The sequence below is a fragment of the Tasmannia lanceolata genome, unplaced genomic scaffold (assembly GCF_043159265.1).
Source record: "Tasmannia lanceolata isolate RefF3 unplaced genomic scaffold, GAP_Taslan_0.1 ptg000006l, whole genome shotgun sequence".
Lineage (NCBI taxonomy): Eukaryota > Viridiplantae > Streptophyta > Magnoliopsida > Canellales > Winteraceae > Tasmannia > Tasmannia lanceolata.
The window spans coordinates 23,884,458-23,911,793 of NW_027518683.1; the positions used below are offsets into that span (position 1 = coordinate 23,884,458).

The window sequence follows — 27,336 nt, forward strand, 5'->3', positions numbered from 1 at the left end:
ATCAATGTTCCAATCATAAAGTCTAGCAGTAATTGACTTAGAGATCTCTTCACCCGTGTGAGGAGTTTCAACATTTATGAAGTTTAAAATTTTCTTTTGAAGCTTCCAATCATTATTAATGAAACGACACGTTAAGCATAAGTAACCTTCCATGGTTCTTGAAGTCCACATATCCGATGTTAGACTTACTTTACAAGGAAGGCTCTCAAGTTCCTCATAAATGTTCTTCTTTTCAATTTCATACATTTTCAGACAATCTGCTTTCACAGTATTCCGAGTAATCAACTTAAACATCAGCTGAAGATTTCTGAGAAAAACTCTAAAAAAAACATGATCGGCAATAGAAAAGGGATATTCATGATAAATAACCATCCGAGTAAAATCATCACGGCTTATTTGTTGATTGAACTCAAAAAAACTAATATCAACACTCCCATCAATCTTTTTCTCCCCCATTTTAAGAATCTGTTGGCCCACATCAAGCTTTTGTCTCTTGCTCTTTTTATAAGCAAAGCACGTCTTTAAATGGTTACTCAAACTACTAGTTCCAACTCTACTACTTCCTGCGTATTTTTATTGCAATGTTTGCAATAAGCCCATTCAGACCCATCTTCCTTTTTTTCTTTCCTAAAATCGAACCACACTTTTGATCTCAAATTCAAGGCATTATCATAGGCACCTTTATCAGATATTGGAATATCATCTTCATCAACATTAATAGGCACATTCATTTCCACAGAATCAGAATGACTGTAACAAAAGAAAATAAATAGATTCTTCAAATGTATCTAAAAACTCTTATGTCATTCTACTTCTAAAACAACATAATAAGGTTCTAAAAAGTGAGATTATATACCTAGCCACTGGTTGGCTTGAAGATCCTTGATAAGATAGATTCCTTTTTTCCGGGCGGGGGATGCGAGCACGACGTGGGCTACGAACAACTTCCTGAGTAGTCTCAATTGGAGGACTGAAAATCCGATGTAGGGGGGTCCCAAGTTATACTTGATTGGCAACACAATGAGGAGGGAGAATATGGTTGTTTAAGAAATAGAATCTACCAATTTTAAACTTTTAAACCGATTTTAAGATTAAGAGATCAAGAATCAATATTCAAGCATACAAGTTAAATCTAATGGTGCAATGCAAATAAAAGAGCAAAGAGATAGAAAGAGTGCACCCGAGATTTAAAGTGGTTCGGTCCTCAAATCCGAGGCCTACTCCACTCCACCAACCAAACCCGTTGATGGCTTCACTATTTGATCTTCTTAACCTTGGCGAAGATCGAATGCCAATTATAATAGCTTTAACTTTGGTGGCTATCCTCACCACGGAGAATGGGCTTCGCTTCTCTGAATACTCGCCCGAATATAACACTCGAAGGTTGAAAGAAAGAAATGAAAAATCCCTCACAAGGGTTACAAAATGTATGTACAAATTTGAGCCTATGATCCAAATCCTAAAGATGGTGATGAGAGGCACAATTGAAGTTTGATTCACTCTTGGATATTCAAATGAAGTTTTAGAGTGTTAGGATTCCTCATTGTAATGTTTGGAACACCCATATTTATAGGAAAAACAAAATATGACCGTTCAGTGGCATTACGGTAATTTCTGGAAAATTCCCAACGGCTCAAAATCCGACCGTTGCAGTGTTCTCGGAGTTCCGAGCAAATTCTCGGAGTTCCGAGAAGAAATCTCGGAGTTCCGAGAATACACACAGAAGTTGGAAAATGATCTACTGGACCATTTCTCGGAGTTCCGAGAATAATTCTCGGAGTTCCGAGAAAAACTCTCGGAGTTCCGAGAAGCCTATGTCTGAGCAGATTTTCATTTCTGTTTTTGGGCTTCCAACTTAACACCAAGTTGGGATTGCTTATGAGGGTTCCAAGGTGTTGGAACTCCACAAATACAATCACATATATTTTTAGGGTGTGTGAGATTAACTTAATTATGCCTCTAAAAGCTAATCTAGGTTTGGATCAATTACATTCTAAAAGACAAAAAATGGTCTTCAATATGAATTTCTTCATGTCTTCAAGTCTTCATGACTTCTTGCTTGATGACTTTGGCCTTCCAATTGGTGGTCCAATGTGAGCTTCTTGGCCTTCAATCCAAGCATCCTTGATCTTACTTTATCATAATCTACAACTTAGACATTCAAACACATTAGTGATAAAAGATCACTTGTGTATTGGAATCATCAAAACAAGATGGGAATGCCAAGGTGAAAACCATTGGGCTTACAATCTCCCCCTTTTTGATGATGACAAGCACAAGAGATTTACAAATTAAGGCATATACTCTTTTCACATTTATCTTACTCTAGAGACTTTTACTCTAGATTCTTCTCCCCCTTTGTCATCAACAAAAAGAAGGGGTAAGAAAAACAAAGGGTTTAAAATTTACAATTTTAAAGCTCCCCCTTTTTCAAAGAAAAATTCAATTTTAACTCCCCCTAGTTAAAATAATTTTACAATACAAGAGGGGATATCACAAACCATACAAATGAAATATATTCAATTTTAAGTTCAAAAACCCCTAATCTACACAATATAAATAAAATCATATGGGGGTTTTGGGAACCCAAGATTTCTTGGTCCCACATCTAGCCCTACTCTTGGATGCACATTGGAATTGGTAATGACCATTCATTCCACAAAAATGGCATCTAACAAGAGGGTTAGATACACTAGTCCTATCATGATAAGCATGTTGAGGTCTAAGACTAGTTTTACTTAGGATTATGTCTATAATTTTATTTCCATTTAGAAATCCATGTAAACATAATCTAAGTCTCTCATTTTCATTATGAAGATGGGATGTTTGAACTAAAAGCTCATTTCTTTCATCTTCATAAGAATTGGAGGAGCTTGCCATATTTTGAAGTTTTAAAAGTTGGCAAGTTTTCTCATCCAAACTACCCTTAAGGGTATTAATCTCAAGTTTATGATTTTCAAGTATCACTTGTTCTTGAGATATGGAAGAAGATAAATCAATTTTCAAAAATTCAAGTTCTTTTTCTAACTTTAAAATGGATTTTTTAAGAACTTTGTTTTTGGAAATTTGAGAGTGCAAAGTGTTACACAATTCATCATAAGATATTTTTTCATTATCGCTACTTGATGATTTACAAGATGGGTGAGAGTTTACCTCATCTTCATGGGTGAATGTCATGAAGCAAAGATCATCTTTTTTATTTTCTTCCCCTTCACTTGAGCTTTTGCCTGATGTGCTTAACGCATCCCAACCGGCGGCAAGAGCCTTATGCTTCTTCCAATCCTTCTTACCCTTGTACTTAGAGGAAGTTGATTTTAGAAGTGGACAATCCGGTCTTTTGTGTCCAATCTTCTTGCAATTGAAGCATCTTAAGGCTCCATCAACATCACTTTCTTCTTTCTTCTTCTTATCTTTCTTATGCTTCTTTCTCCACAAGCTCTTGAATCTTCGTAAAGCTTCTTCTTCGTCACCATCCGCTTCACTTGATGAGTCTTCCTTGGAAGCCTTGAGTGCTAGGGATCTACTTTCCCTTTCCTTCTCCTTTGGCTTCTTCTCCTCTTGACGACTTGTTAAGAGCATCTCATGGGTGATGAGAGATCCTACAAGCTCCTCTATGGTTAGCGTCTTGAGATTCTTTGACTCTTGAATCGCGGTCACCTTTGGATCCCAATGGGGAGGAAGAGACCTAAGTAACTTACTCACAAGCTCATCGTTAGGATAAGATTTACCAAGATTAGCTAGTTCATTAGAAATTAGAGAAAAACGAGTATACATTTCGGAAATACTCTCATTTGGACTCATTCTAAACATTTCATACTTGCTCTTTAACAAGTTAATTTTGGAATCCTTGACTTGTGATGTTCCCTCATGGGTAATAGCAAGGGTATCCCAAATAGTCTTGGCGGAATAAAAAAGAGCAACTCGATTGAACTCCTCGGTAGCTAAGGCACAAAACAAAGAATTTATTGCTTTGTAGTTCAAATTAGCTTGCCTTTTCTCTACCACGTTCCATTCTTCAAATGGTTTGGAAGGTACATTGTATCCATTTTCCACAATGTACCAAAGTTCCACATCTATCGACAGAAGATAGATGCGCATCCTTGTTTTCCAATGTCCATAGTTTGACCCATTGAAGAAAGGAGGTCTAGTTGTGGAATGGCCTTTCGGAAGTCCGGTTCCAATTTGGTGTGCCATTTCACAATTGTACCAAAGTTCCACATCTATCGACAGAAGATAGATGCGCATCCTTGTTTTCCAATGTCCATAGTTTGACCCATTGAAGAAAGGAGGTCTAGTTGTGGAATGGCCTTTCGGAAGTCCGGTTCCAATTTGGTGTGCCATTTCACAATTAGAAGTTGCCAAATAAAATCTTTCCCTAGTTAGATTTTGAAATAATTTTCACAAAAATTTTAAAATCTTTTAAGAGCCAAGGCTCTGATACCAAGTGAAAATCCGATGTAGGGGGATCCCAAGTTATACTTGATTGGCAACACAATGAGGAGGGAGAATATGGTTGTTTAAGAAATAGAATCTACCAATTTTAAACTTTTAAACCGATTTTAAGATTAAGAGATCAAGAATCAATATTCAAGCATACAAGTTAAATCTAATGGTGCAATGCAAATAAAAGAGCAAAGAGATAGAAAGAGTGCACCCGAGATTTAAAGTGGTTCGGTCCTCAAATCCGAGGCCTACTCCACTCCACCAACCAAACCCGTTGATGGCTTCACTATTTGATCTTCTTAACCTTGGCGAAGATCGAATGCCAATTACAATAGCTTTAACTTTGGTGGCTATCCTCACCACGGAGAATGGGCTTCGCTTCTCCGAATACTCGCCCGAATACAACACTCGAAGGTTGAAAGAAAGAAATGAAAAATCCCTCACAAGGGTTACAAAATGGATGTACAAATTTGAGCCTATGATCCAAATCCTAAAGATGGTGATGAGAAGCACAATTGAAGTTTGATTCACTCTTGGATATTCAAATGAAGTTTTAGAGTGTTAGGATTCCTCATTGTAATGTTTGGAATACCCATATTTATAGGAAAAACAAAATATGACCGTTCAGTGGCATTACGGTAATTTCTGGAAAATTCCCAACGGCTCAAAATCCGACCGTTGCAGTGTTCTCGGAGTTCCGAGCAAATTCTCGGAGTTCCGAGAAGAAATCTCGGAGTTCCGAGAAGAAATCTACACAGAAGTTGGAAAATGATCTACTGGACCATTTCTCGGAGTTCCGAGAATAATTCTCGAAGTTCCGAGAAAAACTCTCGGAGTTCCGAGAAGCCTATGTCTGAGCAGATTTTCATTTCTGTTTTTGGGCTTCCAACTTAACACCAAGTTAGGATTGCTTATGAGGGTTCCAAGGTGTTGGAACTCCACAAATACAATCACATATATTTTTAGGGTGTGTGAGAGTAACTTAATTATGCCTCTAAAAGCCTAATCTAGGTTTGGATCAATTACATTCTAAAAGACAAAAAATGGTCTTCAATATGAATTTCTTCATGTCTTCAAGTCTTCATGACTTCTTGCTTGATGACTTTGGCCTTCCAATTGGTGGTCCAATGTGAGCTTCTTGGCCTTCAATCCAAGCATCCTTGATCTTACTTTATCATAATCTACAACTTAGACATTCAAACACATTAGTGATAAAAGATCACTTGTGTATTGGAATCATCAAAACAAGATGGGAATGCCAAGGTGAAAACCATTGGGCTTACAATCTCCCCCTTTTTGATGATGACAAGCACAAGAGATTTACAAATTAAGGCATATACTCTTTTCACATTTATCTTACTCTAGAGACTTTTACTCTAGATTCTTCTCCCCCTTTGTCATCAACAAAAAGAAGGGGTAAGAAAAACAAAGGGTTTAAAATTTACAATTTTAAAGCTCCCCCTTTTTCAAAGAAAAATTCAATTTTAACTCCCCCTAGTTAAAATAATTTTACAATACAAGAGGGGTTATCACAAACCATACAAATGAAATATATTCAATTTTAAGTTCAAAAACCCCTAATCTACACAATATGAATAAAATCATATGGGGGTTTTGGGAACCCAAGATTTCTTGGTCCCACATCTAGCCCTACTCTTGGATGCACATTGGAATTGGTAATGACCATTCATTCCACAAAAATGGCATCTAACAAGAGGGTTAGATACACTAGTCCTATCATGATAAGCATGTTGAGGTCTAAGACTAGTTTTACTTAGGATTATGTCTATAATTTTATTTCCATTTAGAAATCCATGTAAACATAATCTAAGTCTCTCATTTTCATTATGAAGATGGGATGTTTGAACTAAAAGCTCATTTCTTTCATCTTCATAAGAATTGGAGGAGCTTGCCATATTTTGAAGTTTTAAAAGTTGGCAAGTTTTCTCATCCAAACTACCCTTAAGGGTATTAATCTCAAGTTTATGATTTTCAAGTATCACTTGTTCTTGAGATATGGAAGAAGATAAATCAATTTTCAAAAATTCAAGTTCTTTTTCTAACTTTAAAATGGATTTTTTAAGAACTTTGTTTTTGGAAATTTGAGAGTGCAAAGTGTTACACAATTCATCATAAGATATTTTTTCATTATCGCTACTTGATGATTTACAAGATGGGTGAGAGTTTACCTCATCTTCATGGGTGAATGTCATGAAGCAAAGATCATCTTTTTTATTTTCTTCCCCTTCACTTGAGCTTTTGCCTGATGTGCTTAACGCATCCCAACCGGCAGCAAGAGCCTTATGCTTCTTCCAATCCTTCTTACCCTTGTACTTAGAGGAAGTTGATTTTAGAAGTGGACAATCCGGTCTTTTGTGTCCAATCTTCTTGCAATTGAAGCATCTTAAGGCTCCATCAACATCACTTTCTTCTTTCTTCTTCTTATCTTTCTTATGCTTCTTTCTCCACAAGCTCTTGAATCTTCGTAAAGCTTCTTCTTCGTCACCATCCGCTTCACTTGATGAGTCTTCCTTGGAAGCCTTGAGTGCTAGGGATCTACTTTCCCTTTCCTTCTCCTTTGGCTTCTTCTCCTCTTGACGACTTGTTAAGAGCATCTCATGGGTGATGAGAGATCCTACAAGCTCCTCTATGGTTAGCGTCTTGAGATTCTTTGACTCTTGAATCGCGGTCACCTTTGGATCCCAATGGGGAGGAAGAGACCTAAGTAACTTACTCACAAGCTCATCGTTAGGATAAGATTTACCAAGATTAGCTAGTTCATTAGAAATTAGAGAAAAACGAGTATACATTTCGGAAATACTCTCGTTTGGACTCATTCTAAACATTTCATACTTGCTCTTTAACAAGTTAATTTTGGAATCCTTGACTTGTGATGTTCCCTCATGGGTAATAGCAAGGGTATCCCAAATAGTCTTGGCGGAATCAAAAAGAGCAACTCGATTGAACTCCTCGGTAGCTAAGGCACAAAATAAAGAATTTATTGCTTTGTAGTTCAAATTAGCTTGCCTTTTCTCTACCACGTTCCATTCTTCAAATGGTTTGGAAGGTACATTGTATCCATTTTCCACAATGTACCAAAGTTCCACATCTATCGACAGAAGATAGATGCGCATCCTTGTTTTCCAATGTCCATAGTTTGACCCATTGAAGAAAGGAGGTCTAGTTGTGGAATGGCCTTTCGGAAGTCCGGTTCCAATTTGGTGTGCCATTTCACAATTAGAAGTTGCCAAATAAAATCTTTCCCTAGTTAGATTTTGAAATAATTTTCACAAAAATTTTAAAATCTTTTAAGAGCCAAGGCTCTGATACCAAGTGAAAATCCGATGTAGGGGGGTCCCAAGTTATACTTGATTGGCAACACAATGAGGAGGGAGAATATGGTTGTTTAAGAAATAGAATCTACCAATTTTAAACTTTTAAACCGATTTTAAGATTAAGAGATCAAGAATCAATATTCAAGCATACAAGTTAAATCTAATGGTGCAATGCAAATAAAAGAGCAAAGAGATAGAAAGAGTGCACCCGAGATTTAAAGTGGTTCGGTCCTCAAATCCGAGGCCTACTCCACTCCACCAACCAAACCCGTTGATGGCTTCACTATTTGATCTTCTTAACCTTGGCGAAGATCGAATGCCAATTACAATAGCTTTAACTTTGGTGGCTATCCTCACCACGGAGAATGGGCTTCGCTTCTCCGAATACTCGCCCGAATACAACACTCGAAGGTTGAAAGAAAGAAATGAAAAATCCCTCACAAGGGTTACAAAATGGATGTACAAATTTGAGCCTATGATCCAAATCCTAAAGATGGTGATGAGAGGCACAATTGAAGTTTGATTCACTCTTGGATATTCAAATGAAGTTTTAGAGTGTTAGGATTCCTCATTGTAATGTTTGGAACACCCATATTTATAGGAAAAACAAAATATGACCGTTCAGTGGCATTACGGTAATTTCTGGAAAATTCCCAACGGCTCAAAATCCGACCGTTGCAGTGTTCTCGGAGTTCCGAGCAAATTCTCGGAGTTCCGAGAATACACACAGAAGTTGGAAAATGATCTACTGGGCCATTTCTCGGAGTTCCGAGAATAATTCTCGGAGTTCCGAGAATTCTCGGAGTTCCGAGAAAAACTCTCGGAGTTCCGAGAAGCCTATGTCTGAGCAGATTTTCATTTCTGTTTTTGGGCTTCCAACTTAACACCAAGTTGGGATTGCTTATGAGGGTTCCAAGGTGTTGGAACTCCACAAATACAATCACATATATTTTTAGGGTGTGTGAGATTAACTTAATTATGCCTCTAAAAGCCTAATCTAGGTTTAAATCAATTACATTCTAAAAGACAAAAAATGGTCTTCAATATGAATTTCTTCATGTCTTCAAGTCTTCATGACTTCTTGCTTGATGACTTTGGCCTTCCAATTGGTGGTCCAATGTGAGCTTCTTGGCCTTCAATCCAAGCATCCTTGATCTTACTTTATCATAATCTACAACTTAGACATTCAAACACATTAGTGATAAAAGATCACTTGTGTATTGGAATCATCAAAACAAGATGGGAATGCCAAGGTGAAAACCATTGGGCTTACAAGGACTTTGCGAACTCATCTTCCTGCAAAGTTAGGAAAGGTTGAGCAAAAATTATTAGACTTACAAGTTACAATACTCTAAGAAGCTTCATTTACAATTCTATACTTGTGAATTAGTCAAAACCCTCAAAAACCAAAATCTGTAAAAAAATATTGAAAATTAAAAAAAAACTTATCAAATTTGGGTCGGGGGTGAGCTTCATTCTACTTCTCAAGATTTGGTAGATGAGATTTTTGTGTTTGTAAGGATAAATTTGTTGAAAAGAAGTCTAGGCTTTGTTTCGGTAACCATTTTCTAAAGTGATTCTGATTTTTAGAGTTCTAGCTAATGATTCTTGAGCGATTCATCAAATTTTTTCCCTACTGCAAATAAAGACAAGAGATTCCATACATATAGCCAGCAAGGTCCATAACAAGGAACTCATGATCCAAACAATGGAAACAGTTCCATTCTTCAGTAACTATTTGGTAGGGAAAGCTCCAGCGAAAATAGCTTTGCAAAGGGCATGTGAGGTAGTTCAGCTCTGAGAATGGCTGTGTGGATTAGTTTCCTAGACAGAGTAGAAAGTGAACCAAAAAGTTGAATCTCTTCGCCATACCAGGGAACTGCAGATCTTGGATTAGATCTTTCAAGTCTCCATTGATCCATAACCCGGAGATCTGTGGACTAGCCCAGCACTGTAACCAAGAGCAACCCACACACTAAAAGGAATCTCTGCAATGTGTGATGATGAATAAGCAAAACTACAACAGTAATATGTTCATCAAAATCATATTGAATTTCCTGTACCTGCTGATCCCAGATTTCATAACAAAGATCCATCAAAATTTTAACTTGATCCACGACACACTGGCGGTGTAGGAATAACAGGAAAGTTAAGCCAACTCAAAAGAACAATAATTAACAACACTCCAGCCCTGGAGATAATGTCGAGCAGAGACATCGTGCTTCTCGACATGGAGATGAAAACCCCCATTAGAAGCCTAAAGCAGCAGTTAATATGTAAAGGGAAATGATATTTCCACCCCTCAACTGTCTAATATGTTCAACTGATTGGAATTGTAACAGCAAATGAATAAGCAATCTAAATAGCCGGGGCCATCAAGGTAACAAAACAATGGGAAATGTCAGATAAACATCTCCATTTTTCATACACATATATGGGGGTGTCAATGAGAGGGCTAATACCTTAGCAAAAGAGGGAATATTTCCTACATTTGTGATTGTTTTATAGAACATCAAACCACAAAAGAAGGCAAAAAAACATTAAAAACAAATCAAAAAACAAAAATTCTCTAAAAAGAAAAAAACCAAGACAGAGAGAGAGAGAGAGAGAGTTTGAATCATACTTCTATAGTTCTATGAGTTAAAAAATCAAAAAACAAAAAGTCAAAAAATCCCTAGAAACCCTAGCAACCAAAACCCCCAATTTATTAACCCAAAATAGGGTTTCTCAAAATCATGAAATAGGGTTTCACACGAAATTTTCAGGTTGGAGAAGATGAGCACAAGACCTATTTCAGGTTTAGAAAACCTATTTTAGGTTTAGAGAAGATGAGCACACAAGGGTTTCTCAAAAATAAAATACAAAAATGAGAAAGAGATAGATAAGGAAGACAAGAAACATAGAAATTGTAGATAGAGAGAGAGAGAGAGTACCAACTGTTTGGACGATGAGGTTGAAGACGATGGCCAAGCGGGCTGCGGGAGGTTGAAGATGGAGTTTTCCCCTTGGTTTTTCTCCTCACAGCAGCGTGCTTGAGTCGGGAAAAGTAAGAGGGAAACTAGGGTTTCCGATATAAGTCACGGGAGAAAACTTTGTCACTCATATTTCATGGAAAAAATTTTACTGCAATTTTTTCAACGGTGGTTTCTAACACAGGGTTAGTGTTTCGGTTCGGTTTCGGTTCGGCAAGGGTTCAAACCGAAACCGAACCGAACCGAACATCGGTTTGGTTCTACCGAACCAAAACCGACCGAAATTTGAATCGGTTTGATTTACCCAAACCGAAACCAAATTACCGGTTCGGTTTCGGCCCGGTTCGGCCAATTTTGCCAGGCCTAGCCAGGAGGAACCCTATTTACATCCTGATTGCGATATTATAAATAACCGCAAGTGCACGGATCGTGTAAATACGGGTCGAACTTAGGGAAGAGCTTATTGTGATTTCTACCCTTATACTATTTAGGAAATAAACTTATGATATATTATTTCCTGGAATGGACTCAGGATTTTCGTGGACTACAACCTCGGATCCAATAATATATTTTAAATTTATAAACTAAATAGACACGGGTTGAACACAATGAAGAAACAGTTACAAATTTAATTCTTATATTTAGGCAAAGTGAATCAATATCTAAAGGAATTCTATTAGTTACCTATCTAATCTAATTAGACAACAAAAATCTAAAAGTCTAAATTGATTGGAAAATTGGTTCGAAAAACTACTCTAAGTGCATTTTTGGCGTACCGTTTAAAACACCATTTGGCATTTGAAACACCGTTTTGGGGCCAAACGGTTGTTTGGGAGTGTTTGGGTGTGTAGCCACCGTTTGAAACACCGTTTTGAACCCTCAAAACGGCGTTTTGCAAACGGAGGGGGGGGGGAGGTCCGTTTGCAAAATGCCGTTTTGAACGGAGTTTTTGGGCTGTGGGTTTTTACGTGTTTGCCCTCACCAAAACCCATTTTTACATATATGTGTGCGACTTTATACGTTATGTCAAATACCAAAAAAGTGGGGGTGTTAATATCATTCTTGAGGACACAAATTTGTTAAATTGTTAATATTTAATTCAAAACAAGGGGCTGCTGATATCATTATATGATCTCTTAATTTTGATTTTTTAAAGACAAAAGAATTAAAAGAAACCCTAGTTTCTTACTTTCTCCATCTACTTTGCAAAGTTGTAAACCCACTCGTCCACCTCACTGCCTCAACGCCTCCACTCGTTCGTCAAATCCGGCAAATCCGGCCGTTAAGAAGAAGAAGGAGAAGAACCCTAAAGGTATAGCCATTTTTTTTCTTTTTGGCAATGATGTTTAATTTTAATAGTGTTTGAATGAGATCCTAATGACCTTTTAATATTGGGCCTAATGAGAGAGTAGTTGAGTTACATTGAAGCCAACCAAACAATGCCCTTTTTGGTCATTTTACCACTAAAACTCCGTTTTGGGGCATTTGCAATCAAACACACAATACCTCCGTTTGCCGTTTAAAACGCCGTCTCGATCTAGCCAACCAAACATGAAAACGCCATTTGGCAAAACACCGTTTTGCAAAACGGCGTTTTAAACGCTATTTCAAACGGTACGCCAAACACACCCTAAATCAAATTAGAATTTTGATTGGAAAAATAATCAGAATTGGTAGAAAAGCATTAATTCAATTAAAAGATTACTTAGGGTTAGAATCCACCATGGGTTTGGATTGGATAATTAATTAAACCAATTTTTGCATTGAATAGTGTATTTGATAAATCGAGTCAATGGGGAATAAGATCTATGGATGTCATTGCCCATGAGTAATTGATCAAACATACGACCCAATTTTATAGATTATATAAGATATTATATTTGTTTATCAGTAATTACTCATACGAAGGGTAAAGCCAATGGCATGAGCGATTGAGATCTAACAAATATAAACCCTTATATATAATGTTATATTATGCCATTGATTTTAATTAATCATCTTTCCCCTTCCCCATGGCTTCATCTAAATCCTAAGTACATGGGTTTAGTTATGCATGGAGAAGGGAGAAGAAACAAAGAAAAGAAAAAAATAGAGAGGGAGCCACTCAGAGAAGGAAAAAAAACAAAAATAACTCCTTTAATTGAGATTGAAATAAAAGTACATAGAATTGGAACTAAAATAAAAGCAAAATAAAAGATAATTTAGTCTTTGTCCTCTCAAGCAATGGTTGAATTCTTGTCCTCCTTCAAGCTTTGATTTCACCCTTGGATTGAATCTTGGATGGTTGGATCGACCCTTGGTTGAGAGAAAAAGAAAAAAGAACTTGAAAGGAAGCAAAGAGAGTATAAGAGTGTAGAGAGTAGAGAGAATATGTAGAGAGAGCCTTCACTTCAATATATAGAGAAAATCCCCTTCTATTTTCAACACCAAAGAAAAGACACAAACTTGGCAAGTTTTTTGTATTTTTGGCAACCATCACCTGTCTTTGGCAATTTATGAACTTCCACCATTTGTTAGTTATTGCACAAACTTATTCTTTTCTTTTCACAATTTCAGCAACTTGGTACCGTTGTTGGTAATTTCAAGTTGACTTTTCTCTTGCCTTACGTGGGAATGAGTGGAAATTTTGGCAACTTTCTTTGTTTTCTTCCATGGTGGCTCCCACTTCCCCTTGTGGGTCCCACTTTGTCATTCTTTTATTTAGAAAATGCTATTTACTTTAGCCCAAAACACGAGAGCCAAATATGGATGGACGTGATTCGCTAGATGCCAAAATAAATGATGGTCGGTTCTTGCTTAAAGTCTCCCTTATCAGCCCACGTGGGTCCCACCATGTAAAAAAATAACTTACTTGCTTAAAATACGTTTCCAGACCTTCACATATTGCTAAAAAATTGCATGGAAAGTGCTTACTAAAATTTGGAGTCCACAATTGATCGAACATGTGTCCCTCTTTTTTTCTTAATTGCGAAACCCCTGTTGGTAATAGCAACCACCCCCAAAAGACTCCAAGCGTCTATTACTTGCCGAATAATATTCTGCATACGATTGGGCAAGTAGCTATTCAAATGACAAAATTACTCCTCCACCTCATTCGTACAAAGTTCCCAAATTAGTTCTAATATGAGGATCCAACCGTCCATTTGATTGGCTGTAACGTAAATTGACAATCCTTCCCCTTTGCAGCCGATTAGGGAGAGAATTTCCAATTCTAAAATAAAACCTCCTTGAATTAGTAAGCTTCACACATTTTCCAATACGTTGGGCCCACTTCAATTTTGAAATATATTCCTCAAAAAGAAAGTAAATTCCCTATTCCTCTTAAAATCCAAAGACTTGGTGGACCCTAATTTGAAAATGAGAGAGATAGAGAGAGAGAGAGAGAGAGTGAGAGCTGGGATTCATAGGGCTAATCCAAACTGTTCATTTCATTGGCCACAATGACAATTGTCCGCCCTTTATACCATTTCCATCGGCTGATTTGAGCCGTCCATTTGATTGGGCATCTGAAATTGACTTTGCATTGTATTGTAGCTTCTAATCTTGACCATTGAAATACAAGCATCCGGTTCATCCGTTCTCACACTTGAATTTTCTTTGGAATTTCATTTCTTTAGCTCCATTTTCTGGGAAAATTCATAAATAACCCCGAAACACCAAAAATAAGGAAAATACCTTAGTAGTACCGCTCTAAACATCAAATATGCATGTTTTTCCTACCTACAATTGACACATAAATGTGCTCATCACATCCCTTCCCAAGCCAATCATTGAAGAGGCCATACGGTTAGATTTGAAGCCTTTGCTTTCAACTCCAAATATGGGGTTATAGGTGAAATTCAAACTTTTCCTTAATTAATTGCGGATCTAACCTTAAGTGAAGAGGAAGAGTTATTTAACTTGTTAAAAGAAGCCATTGATTAGACAATGGCCGACATCAAAGGAATAAGTCATTCTATTGTGCAACCCCACATAGACTTCATTGAGGGTTCCAAACCTTTAAGGGGACCCCAAAGAAGGGCTAATCCTGTGATGAAGGAAGCCATCCAAAAGTTGCCCCTCATAGGTCAAAAGCCTACAGTGAAATATAATATGAGAATTTGGAAGAGGTTATGGATCTCCATGAGTCTCTTTATTTATGTTTTCTTGATCATATCAGGTGCGTGTCTCTTTTCATTGTCCTTGTCCTTGTCTCTATTTTTGCATGCATTGAGGACACTGCATGATTTAAGTATGGGGGAGAAGTATATTTGAAAAGCTTAATTGTGAGTTTCTTTTTATGGTTTAAAGTAGAATATTTTATTTTTAGTATTTTTACAAAAGAAAGAAATAACTAGATATTTCTGGAAAGATATTTTTATCTCATTTTTAAGAAAGGAAATTAGTCTATATTTTAATCTTGGAATTTGAGAAAATAAAAAGAACGCTTTCCACTTATAGGTTATATTTCTTTTGGAATCTTATTTATAAAAGATTTGATTAAGAGATGAGATTCGAATTTTGGCTTTTATATGGTAAAGTGAAAAAGGAAAGAAAGGTAGAAAATAAAAGGAAAAGAAAAAAAAAGAAAAAAGGGAAAGTACTTTTTGATCTAGTTTTGACTTGTAGCCGTTTTGACTCGAGCAAGTCAGTCCAATTGGTGTTCTACACATAGTTCCTTAAAGCTATCTAGTTTGAGAGTAATTGACCAAAAGCTCATTACAAGGGTCTGTGAGACCCGATCCCGCGAGAGGGGCGCGACCCGCCTCCCTCTCTTGGTCTCTCGTACTCACACGAATTCGTGTGCTTTTTATTATTAATATAAATCATCTTTTCTGTGAACTTGGGATCACTAAAGCAATCCAAATTTTACTCAAAAGAGAATGACCAGAGTCGCCACCTAGGTAAGGGACCTAGGACCCCATAAGTAACACTGCAATGATCTGTGATCCTAGAAATCTAGATTCGTTACCTGATTACGAGAATGGAAGGTATGGCGGATTGCCACCTTATGCACCATTCTGGCCCTGTAATCCGGTCTTCAATTCCAATGAATAACTCATCTAAATTTCTTTTAAAATGCTCATTAAACTCTATTGATGTGCAAACTATGAAACATGCATCATAAATAATCTAATTTTAATGTGATTCCTAAATGCATCTTTTGATTTTCTTGATTTGTTCGGATTCAATCTATGTGAAAGTTCTCATAAGATTCTAATTTTGGAAAATCCTAAGTGATTTAATTGATTTACATTAGGGTTTGAAAATGATAAAGAAATAAATAAATAAAATAGAACCCTAAAATCCTACTGGAGTGTGTGTAGGACCGACTCGTGATTGGAATGGCATCCAAGCATCCAAGCTGCCTACGTACCCAAGCCTCACTGGGATCAGAGTCGACGTAGTTCGGTGGCCTAAGCTAAGCTATATGCTTAACACATCTAAGACACCGATCTAAATTGGACAGATTGTTTCAACATTTTAAGAGAGATTATTTAGTTCAAGTTGAATAGATTTTATTATTCTAGGACTTCATCTAAGATGTTATATGGTCATATCTAAGTGCAAGACAACTTTTAGACTAATGCAGGTGGGCTCTACATCCTAGGTTAACTAGGTTTGTCCTATAAGGGAAAGGGATTGACTAATGAAACTAATTTAAGGGTCAATTGCTAATAATACCAACCGGCCGTGATGAGGCTAGACTCCTAACTCTAAAACACCCTAAAACTTAGAAAGTGACGTAAGTGTTCCTAAAGAGGATCTAAGGGTTCATACGAAGTGGGACCGCAATCCAACGGTTCCGATAAACTTGAACTTGGGTTTGCCCAACCCAAATTCATTAAGTGAATTATTTTCAGTTCTTTTAAAAGTTCTTAACATCTAAAACATAAGGCACTAAGGGGTTGACCAATCTCATGCTTGAGTTACATTCATGAAAGGAAATTGTGTTTTTCACCCTTAAACAATTTAACATATAAGTTATGATATATTATTGCCTGACATGTTCTTAGGATTTTTGCGGACAAAGACCTCGGAACCAATAACATGTTATAATTTAGACGCTAAACTATCCAGGATTGATCGCAAAAAGTAAATGATCATGAATTCAAACCTTGCATGTAAACTAACCTAAGATAGCAATTTTACAAAGAAAGTATGTGACTTTTAAGGTTTCTATTTAAGTGGCTTAAGGATTTAATACATGCTAGAAAATTAGAGCTTTCTGAAAATTTTCATGAGGTTTTGAATTAGTTTGATTTTTAAGTGAATTTATTAGAATCGGACCAGAATCATAATTTTACAAAGTATCCTATAGCAAAATAAGTTATCTGTTTTCAAAACTTTGGGATATAATCTGTTCTGTAATATTATGACTTTCTTGAATTTTTCATGATTTGAGAGATTAAATTCGATGTTTAGTGATTTTGCCAAAATCGGACCAGATTCATGACATTACAAAGCAACTTATAGAAAATGAATTCTAATTCAAATAAATATTTTATACTGACATGGTAATTTAGAAAAAAAAGTACTGTAAAAATTTCATCAGATAATATTATGATTTTCTATGTATTCCAGTTTAACAAATAATGACTATTTCGGAAGAATAAATAAACAAGCATGCCTAACGGAATCCTAAAATAATGATAAAACTAAGGTATACTGAATAAAAATCCTAATATTTGCAATCCAAATTTTAGGACTCTAAAGTTAATATTTCTCCAGAAATTCAATTTTTAAGGAACGTCGTCAAACGTTTTCTTGAGATCCATACCCGTTTTATCATAAAAAATTCAAAAACCATATCAAAACTTTACACTAATTCATGAAAATGTTTCTATAACATACCAATATCATATATTACTGGTTTATAAAGGAAAATTCTGAAATTTAATAATTTTAGTACAAAAAATAATTACGGCACGCAAAAAAAATCTTTGATTAGAAAATAATAAAGAAAACAAAATTTTAAAATGTTTATTTCATGAAAAATTTAAAATATGTCTAAAATTAAGATCTAAAAAGTTTTATGAGTTTTCAAAACCATTTGATATTTATTAAAAATAATCCAATTTCAGAATAATTTAAATTCGAGTCAAATAAATACCAAAAATTCTGAATAGTTTTTGGTAATATGAAAATATCAAAATCGGACTGGAACCAAAATTTCATTAAGTTTAGACTTGATTTGATACGTTTTCAATTTTATTCGTTGAAAAATTACCCTTTTGTAGGTTACCTTTCGAAAAATAAAACGAAAATAAAACGGGCCAACCATGGGTGAAAATTATATTTTCCAGTGGTTTTAGAATTTACTTTAATCTCAGAAAATATGAATTTTAGAACAACATAATGTTTTCAAACACTTGCTTTGAAAACCCAATTCAAATCCTTATTGAATAAAAAACAAAAGAAAATTAATATTTAATGGAGAAAAATTATTTTTCAGTGAAATTTTAAAATTAATGATATTATATTCATATTACAACATACTAAAATTTCATAAACAAATTCATCCGTTCAGACTATATCCTAAAATCAAACCCTAAAAAGAAACATCCTAAACATGCTTTCTAAACCAAAAATTGAAAAGTGGAAAAACACTTACCGTTGATCGCGAATCCTTGTCTATAAGGTGTGTGATTTCGGGATATTCGCTTCGTCACACACTTATAAACACTAGAGAAACCCCGAAGAACGATTATATAATCTCCAATACACCGAATATGGAAGAAGAATGGAGGAAAATAAGTTGGAATTTTGGAAAAGATCAAGTGGAGAAGATGATCTCCACAAACCAAGAAAAAGTGAGCGTTTCCCAAGGTTGAGGACTGATTTGGACATTAAAAAAAAAGTTAGTGAGAGAGAGAGTTGGTTTGGTTTTATATATTAAAAAGGTAGAGTTGGATTGGAAAGGAAAGTCTCCAATTGTGAGGACTCCTTTCTTAGTTAGTTTCCCTCTTCCTCTCTACTTTCTAATTTAGATAACCTTCTAATTAGAATTCCTTGCAAAACAAGGTATTCGAATTACAAAAGAATACTCTAGAACCTTGCTTTTAATCAGATTTAGATAACCTTTAAATAAGCAACCCTTTCCAATTACAACTATTCCCTTTCTTTCTTTTTTTCTTTTTTTTTATTTCAAACAAATATGATGTCATCATCTCACCTCACCTTGGTTGGGCGCCCAACTAAGTGGGCCACCCATGTGGGGCGCCCACTTATGTGGTCGACCCACATGGTGGGTCCACTTGGGCCCTCCTATTTGGGTTTTACCAATGGACCTTCTCACATGGGTTTTTGATTTTTTTCATAAAAATTCAATAAAATTCAACATTTTATAAATAGACCCAACCCATGTAGCATCTATGGTGCACCCCTACCATATGGTTGAACCATACCCTTTAGAAAAAACTATTTTTCGGACAAAAATCCCCTTTTTTGACCAATTCGCCCCCCAAAAGTGGTCGAATTATATTCAAATCGAGTAACCCTTAAAGGGGGAAGTTAAAAATGGAGAGTCTTCGTGATCAAACTTAAAAAATAGAAACTTTTTAAGATGGCTCCTTGTGATGGGTGATATCAAACAGGATCACTTGGAATCTCCTGAAAATGCCATCATCTCACAAAATTTTCAAATCAAGTGAAACCCCTGAGAAGTTTTAAATTTAGAAGGTTTTTAAAAATTTATGAAATCACTCAAGATTTCTCAGACACAACTTGGGGGTCAAATTAGACACACTGAAAATGACCAAAATACCCATGTAGTGCAAAAATGGATGAATAATAGGGAAAATCCTGAGAAATTCCAAAAATAGCAAGTTTTTCTACTTGATCAGAAACTTGAATTTTCATCTTCCGGAAGCCATTGGAACCCCCTAGAGACTTTTAGGATTGCAAATCAACTTCAAAACTCCTTAAAAATGCAAGAATACCTAATCTAATACGGAAGACCGACTCAAGACTCGATGAAACTTATGAATCTCTTGCTTTTCAAAGCGAAGCAAAATTAGGGTCTCTACAGGGTCATTTAGAAAGCTTAAGAGGTCAAGACATTGCACGGATCAAAATTTTGGCACTCATATTGCATCAATTTCTTAAATATATATGCAAAAGTAATTCCAACACTACTAGTAACTTGGGTGTCTGGTGCAAGTCCTGCTTGTCATTCATGCCAACAACAGTAGAGGAATACTTGAGTTCAATTCTTAGAAATAATGGGAATGTGGAATGAAAGGTGGAACCATATAGGTGTCCAAGTTTCTATCAAATTTCTGATTCAAATTTTTTTGTAACTAAGATGACATCAGAATCTTATCTATAGGGACAAAAGTGTGAAAAATATAAAGGATGATTTCTTAATTAAGATATATATCGAATTTTACAACTTAGAATGTGATAATAAAGATCAAGTATGGGAGTATTTTAGAAGTTTCTATCTTGAGTAAAATATTAAAGCAAGGGGAAGTGTTATATTTGGCGTTATTCTATATTAAGAATTTGCAATGTAAGTTTTTATTTTTTGAAAAGTTAATTTTTGAAAATTTTTGTGTATATTCACTGCAAACACTCATGAGACACAACTCGTCCACTAGGGTAACCTAGGGGTTTAAAGGCTTGTTGCACGTGCTCAGTGCAATCGTCATTCCTACGAAAGTGGTTAGGTTATTTTTGTTTAGTTTTATTTTTTATTTATTTATTTTTGTTTGCTCGAGGACTAGCAAAGCTTAGTATGAGGGAATCTGATGAGCACATTTATGTGTGAATTGTATGTAGAAAAAACATGCATATTTTATATTTAGAACGGTACTACTAAGGTATTTTGCTTGTTTTTGGTGTTTCACGGTGTAGACACCCCATTTTGACCGGATCCTAATTCTCAAAATCGAATAAAATTTCGAAGCCCAATCTCGAAATTTTTGCAAAAACCGAGCCCTAAATGTGAAAGAACTTGGAAAATACCAATTCGCAGACCCTGGTTGAAACCTTTGTGGAGCCTGAATGATTCCGAATCCCATCAATATCCATTGATCCGTTACCCTTGATATCATTTATTATTTTCCTAAAATTTGCAAAAAAAGAAAAAAAGAAAAAAAAAAGAAACGTGAAGCATCCCTTGGATTTTGATATTAACACCACTGTATTGGTATCCCTAAGCTCTAAGGGGCTTGAATTCAACCTTGTTTTGATATTTCCATTGACCGTGTTCTCTTTTAGTGTCTGAAGAGGTTTCCCATATTTTTTTATCACTTCCAAGTATGTCCATGTAAAATTTCAAGTAGAATGGGCGAGAAGTTACAGAAAAGACAAGTTGATTTTGTGCCTATATCAAATCATTGGAGTGCCAATGTAATTTCCCTGTATCCGAACAGCAAGTGGTTGAGTCAACTACACAGACAATGTCCAGTGGAGGAAAGGAGGGTTTGGAATATATTATTTTCTATATAAAGGAGTGGTGGTTTAGCAAAACCTGGGTGGACCAAGACTAATTTGAGAGCAAGGTGATTAGAAAGAAGAAATTAAGTGGGGAGGTGCAATTACTACAACAGAGGTATGTTGAAATCATCACATTGCTTTTCGTCTATAAATAGCATTCGATCAAGGAATTTGAGGAGAAGCTCATTTGAGCGTTTGGGAAAAATTGAAGGGTAAAAATCCTAGCCAAGCCACCCTCTTGTACAAGGGAATAGTCATGAATATTTAATACCCCAAAGAGGTGGCTGTCTAGAGAAGAGGAGGGAGTTGAATAAAATATTTCTTATAATGGAAAGGGGGTTGATTTATTAGATCAAGGAGGTGTCAATACCAATTTCTATGTGTATGTGACCATGAGGAAAAGACAAATGGGTGGTGTGATTATTGAAGTGGGGGTGCTATTATGATTTTTTTTTCTCTCACTCATAAAAAGGAGATTAGAATTGGGAAAAGGGGGGCTGTCCAGGGCACTAATGAGGGTGGGTGTCAATATATCATTTCAATAGATATTGCTCTTTTAGAGCTCTTCAAAGGGGTGCTGTCCTTGGAATTAAAGGGGTGAAAATTTATCATTCCCTTTTAATATCCATCGAGCAATGGCATAGAGGAGGGGGTGTTTCATTTTTCGTGAGAAAAAAAATTCCAGAAGGGAGACAGCGAGAGAGAGAGAGAGAGAGAGAGAGAGAGAGAGAGAGAGAGGGATTTTTGATCTCCTTCACCGGCGATCTCGCCGGAGATCCGACCATCATCCTCCACCTACCTTCACCATTAGATCCATCTCTTTCAATAGATCTTTGAGATCATCTCCCAAACCCATTTTCTCCGGTCATCCTCTCCGGTGAGCTCATCGGAGCTCCGTCCGGCATCTTCTTCTCCGGCAACACTCTAGCTCCGGCCGGCATCAACTTCACAGTTGTTTTGCTCCTCTACCAGCTTCAGATCTAAGCTCGATCTAACCCTTGCCAAGTTTCAAAAACCATAGATTCAACCTTTAAACCCTAAATCTATCCCTCTTCCTTCTCCGGCCAAGATCCGATCGGATTCCGGCAATTTTCTAGCCAGGTTCTTCTTTGATCAGAGTTGTGAAACCTTCAGATCTATAATTTTCCATCTTTGAAACCCTAGCAAAGGGGTATAAATATACAGAGAGAGAGAGAGAGAGAGGGTTTGGCCGGGAGAATCATCTTCTCCAGCGAATCCTTGCCGGAATATGATTATTTTCATCAGCCTCCGGTCACCTTCCCTATTAGATCCGACGGTAATCTCACCGGAATCCGGCGATTCCATTGAAATCCGAGCATTCTCCATTGTCTGATTTTGCCGGAACTCAGGTATTGCACTTTATCCAAAGGATTTGAAAATATTTGCATGCATTTGAGAATTGGTTTGATTGAGTTGCATCAACCAGTATCCACAAAATTTATGTGATTGTGTGGTTGTGGATTTGTACAGTCAATTTCTCTATTCCATTTTTAATCTAGTAGTTCTTTCTTCTTTAGGCTATTATCTTGGGAAACCTGCAAAATATAATGTTTAGCCAAGCAATTGGGTTATTTCTTATCTGTAATGTTTCTTGGGTTTCTATCCTTGTGAAAATTTTGGATTATGATGCAGGGACCATTTTAGTAGAGTAAGGAAGAAAGGGGTTATATGGTTTCATTTGAGGTATTTGAATGTCAACTCTGGACATATATGGGATATGTCTAATATTTTGTACAGAGGATTTTCTTTTGGGTGTATGTCGGGATGGAAGCAAATAGATGGTTTAGATCATCATATAATGGGGAGTCTTCCATATTAAAAGTGTCAAAGGATGTATGACATTGTTCCTTAAAATTTGACCTTGTTCGTAAATGGTTAGAGGAATTCAACAGATGTCTTGGCATCCATGTTCTGCAAGAGTATATGAACATGTTATCTCTCTCATTAAAATGGATGCCTAGAGTTTTTTTTTTTTTTTTTTTTTTAATGATTTTGATGACTATGGGTAGGATGCAGTGAGCCTGAAGAATATTTTAGCATCATTCAAAATCATTTTGGTAATGTGCGCATGGGTGTCTTGGTCATATACAATTTATTTAGGAAACCCTTAAATCATGTTTCACCTTTCCTAAGTGATTCATATGTTCTAATTGGATGTTCTCTTTTGTGCTGTGACTATTCCTGCAAGTTATGGTTATGTGAAGGTAAATTTATTCTGTATACATAATCTATAACATGTTTTAGTCGATAACATAAGGGCCACTTTGGTGAATTGCGTTGAAAGTTTTATTGATGATCACATGTAATGATTGGCAATGGTTGTGGAATGATAGATCATTCGATAGCACTTTATGCGAAGCCTACTCCTCCCTTTGTCTGTTTCGAGACTTATCTAGTCTCATAATAGCTTCTTTCGCTTTTCATTGTTCGAGATAGACTTAGTTTCATCATTATTTTGTCCTCTCATTGCAAGGGCAATGATAAGGATACTTGGAGCCCACCTCTGCGTCTAGAAGATTTGCATAGTCTCACTAGCACCCTTCTTTATCTCATTTTCTTTTAGGAGACATGCCTTGTCTCATTAGCATCCCCTCTTAGTGTTGTGCACTAGGAGTCAGTCATTTAGTGTTACGTGTCAGTCTTTCAAGAGTCTGTCCTATCATCTTAGGGGTTAGGATTCTTTCCAACCTCTTATCAAATCATGTGATTTTTATCCACTCTTGCAAGGCATAGGATGCTGTCCAACCCTTGCAGAGTCGTGATTCTGTCCTTTTCCCCTGCAAGGCATAGGATGCTGTCCGACCTTTGCGGGATATCAGGAGTCCGTCCTGCCCTTATGATGATAGGATTATGTTCTCTGGTGTCAAAAACAACAAAAACATTTCAAAAAACACTTGAAAATTCAAAAACATTTTAAAAACACTTAAAAATTTAAAAAACATTTCAAAAATACTTGAAAACTCAAAAAACACTATAAAACAACCAAAACATCAAAAACATTTCAAAATCTCAAAAATCTTGAGTCTTTAAGAGTAGTTAGGAATTTCTGTTCTGAACTACGTTGGCTTGATCCCTTTCAACAGGGTACGTAGTGCAGCTTGGGATCACATCCCAGGTCCAGCCAAACCTTCAAAAATAAACATTTCAAACCTAAAAAAAAATGCAAAAACTCTTCAAAACCTTTTCAAAAAGATCTTCCTCTAGAGTTAGGAGTCTGTCCTAGATATTTAGGGTGTTTTAGAGTTAGGAGTCTGTCCTGATTTGTATTGATATGGTGTGTCCTGTCGTGTGAGTGTCCTTAGAGTTAGGAGGCCTCAAGTTGATCGGTTAGACACCTAGTTGAACCGATGGCTAGACTAGGAAGCATATAGTTAGCCCATGGTTTTCATTAGGATGCACAACCTAGATACATATAGGATGTAGGGCCCACCTGCATTAGCTTAAGGCTAACCAACTTGCATTAGTTAGGGCATATAGAGTCATAAAAATCACAATTCACATGAATTTAAGCAATTGTACAAAAAGCTTTAAAAATCAGTCGAGTCTAGTGGAATCGAGTCTAGAATAGCAGTTCTAGATGGTTAGGCATAGTAGTTTGGAATAGGGCATCGAACTACGTTGACTCCGATTCTTCCCGAGGCCGGGATACGTAGAGCAGCTGGGATGGACGGCCATCTTGGTCCGAGTCAGGTCACATTAGAGTTAGGATTCATTTTGTCCAGTCATGTATAGAATTGAATTGCGTTGTGTGTTTTGCTGTGTTTTCTTACTTTCATGTACAGATCCTATACCTTTAGCTGTAGCATGCTTGTGTTTGCACACCAGAACTCAGACAGCAATTTAGGTATGACATTCATAACCTAATTATTCTCAGGTGACACTTTTATTTCTTTTATGTGTGTTTATTATTCCTCCGAGACATGCATGATTAGATAGACGTCTTCTCGGAGATTTGTGTTCCCATTTCATATGATTTTCGCACAAAACTCTTCAAAATTATTAAGTAAATGGCATAAGAGACCAGGTGTTTGCACTTGGGCGGATGAGGTGCTCTTTAGACCTTCCGAATTCGTAACCAGGCACGAACCTTATTTTATATCTCTGGTTATCCGTTGCAACAGAGCATAGTATGGGATCCAGGGCCCATTTGCCTTTTTCCTTGGATGTCGACTCTTCTTTGTTTAAGGTACGCCTCGAATCTGGGCTAGTCCCCGAATCGAGAGGTATCTCACCTTTTTATCGCCACTCATGCTGTGAGGGGCATTATTCTTTCGAGAGTTCCTTGGTAGAGCTCTCCATTCACGTGGATGATCCAGTGAGACTTCGCGCGTGGGGCACGTCCACCGCCGCCCCTCTCTCGGATCGGGGTCCACACACGGTTATTCTTGAATTTTCATGAAAAATGGAGCTAAGAAGGTTGAAGATTAAAGAATTTTCCATCATTTGAAGGATTAAGATTATCTTATGGCCCACCAATTGGTTGGCTCGGAATAGCTTTGGAAAAAGATTCGAGTAGCGTAAGCAATTTATCTCAAGGCCCACTCAATGTGCGGTTTAGATCATCTTATTGTAGTTGATTGCGAGGTGCAAATAATTTTACATTGTTACCCGTCGATTGAATGGTTTAGATCAACCCACAAAAATGATTGAAGAGGTGCAACCATTGGCAAATCAGAAATTCACATTGGGATCCATGAATTCAACGGTTCGGATCATCTCATTGGAATGATTTTGGGGTGCAATTAATTTACATGATGGACCTCAATTGGATGGCTTGGATCTTTCATTCGAGATCAAGAGGGGAGAAGTGAATTATTAGTTGTTTTATGTGCAGTACAAAGGAGGGGTAGATTTGCCATTTGCAAATAATTGTGGTGTGGTTGTAATTTGTACAAAGAGTGGGGATTACTTGGTCGTTTCACAAATTGAGCAAGAGAAGAAATAGGGAAATTTCCATCGACTTAGCTCTCCCCCCTATTTTGTCTCTCTCTCCCTCCCTCTCTCTCTCTCTCTCTCTCTCTCTCTCCTCCCCTAATTCGTTTGACTCTCTCTCCCTCTTCCTTATAGCCCACAAATTGGATGGTTCGGATCTCTCCTCTCTCCCAATCGCCACACTCCCTCTCTCTCCCCTAATTTGTCTCTTTCTCTCTCCCCCATACCCATTATTTTGGACGGTTAGATAATCCCATGATGCCTATTTTTTTTCTCTCATACAATAGAAAGTGTTGGGAATTCGTCCAAATTGATGGGGTCCACAAAAGTTTAAAAAATCAATTTTTTTGAGGGAATTGTTGTTCGGCCAAGTAATGGGTCCCACCAAAAATAAATATCAGCAAACCGACTTGTCTCTGTTATTTTAGGAAGGCACTCTTTTGTATAGGGTTTTTCATTTTGATCTTATCCAAATATAGTAACCCTACAGCTTCTTTCTATCAAAGAGAGTTAGTGCAACTCTCTTTCTCTCTCTCTCTCCTCTAATGTAGGACTGACTTGGGGTCTATATTTAACAAAAAAGGAATAAAATCTTTGAGTTTCCTTGCTTTGAACAGATTCTAATTTTTTAATTAGAAAGATAAATTTTGTTTACAAAAGCTGTACAAAACGGCATGTTTTTTGGGCCTTCATCTCTCGTTAATAATCATAGCATAAATTTCTCTCTACACGTGGAGAATTCTTTCTTTCTTTAATAATTAGATTAGAAACTCTAGGATTCTAAAAAAGATAAGAAGTAATCATGGCAATTCCTCTCCCATGTTATAAAAATCTCTCATACCTCACATGCGAACTCTCAAGTTTTTAGTATTTTTTTTACAACCTCTCTCTCTCTCTCTCTCTTGCTCTTGTCTCTCTATAATCTCTCAGAATTTTCGCCCAACAATTCTCACTCTCCAAGTTTCGGCCAATTTTTTTTCACTCTTAAAATTTTCGTGCTCTCATTTCTATTCCTCTATAATTTTCGTCCACAATTTTCTCTCTTGCTTTCTTATACTATTTTTCATTCAATCTTTCTTCTCATCTCATCTCACCCGCTCTCATCTCGATCAAGAGGCTTGATCCAACCGTCCAAGATCCAATCCAATCATCCAAGGAGACATCAAGGCTAGGAGGACAATGAATTAAGCATTGAAGAAGAGAAAAAACTA

At 36.6% G+C, this 27,336-nt stretch overlaps 1 protein-coding gene across 3 annotated transcripts in view; it reads left to right on the forward strand.

Moving 5' to 3' along the window:
- Nucleotides 1-21,623: 21,623 nt before the first annotated feature.
- The window catches only part of LOC143880140 (putative disease resistance protein RGA4), a 56,844-nt gene continuing 51,131 nt past the window's right edge, over nt 21,624-27,336 (forward strand). For 2 of the 3 annotated variants that reach the window (XR_013251505.1, XR_013251506.1), the window contains exon 1: nt 21,624-22,542. The gene's annotated coding sequence lies outside the window, so the exon portion shown is untranslated. Of the gene's footprint in view, nt 22,543-22,825; nt 27,310-27,336 lie in introns of those variants that run through there. The other variant, XR_013251504.1, reaches the window with a different exon arrangement.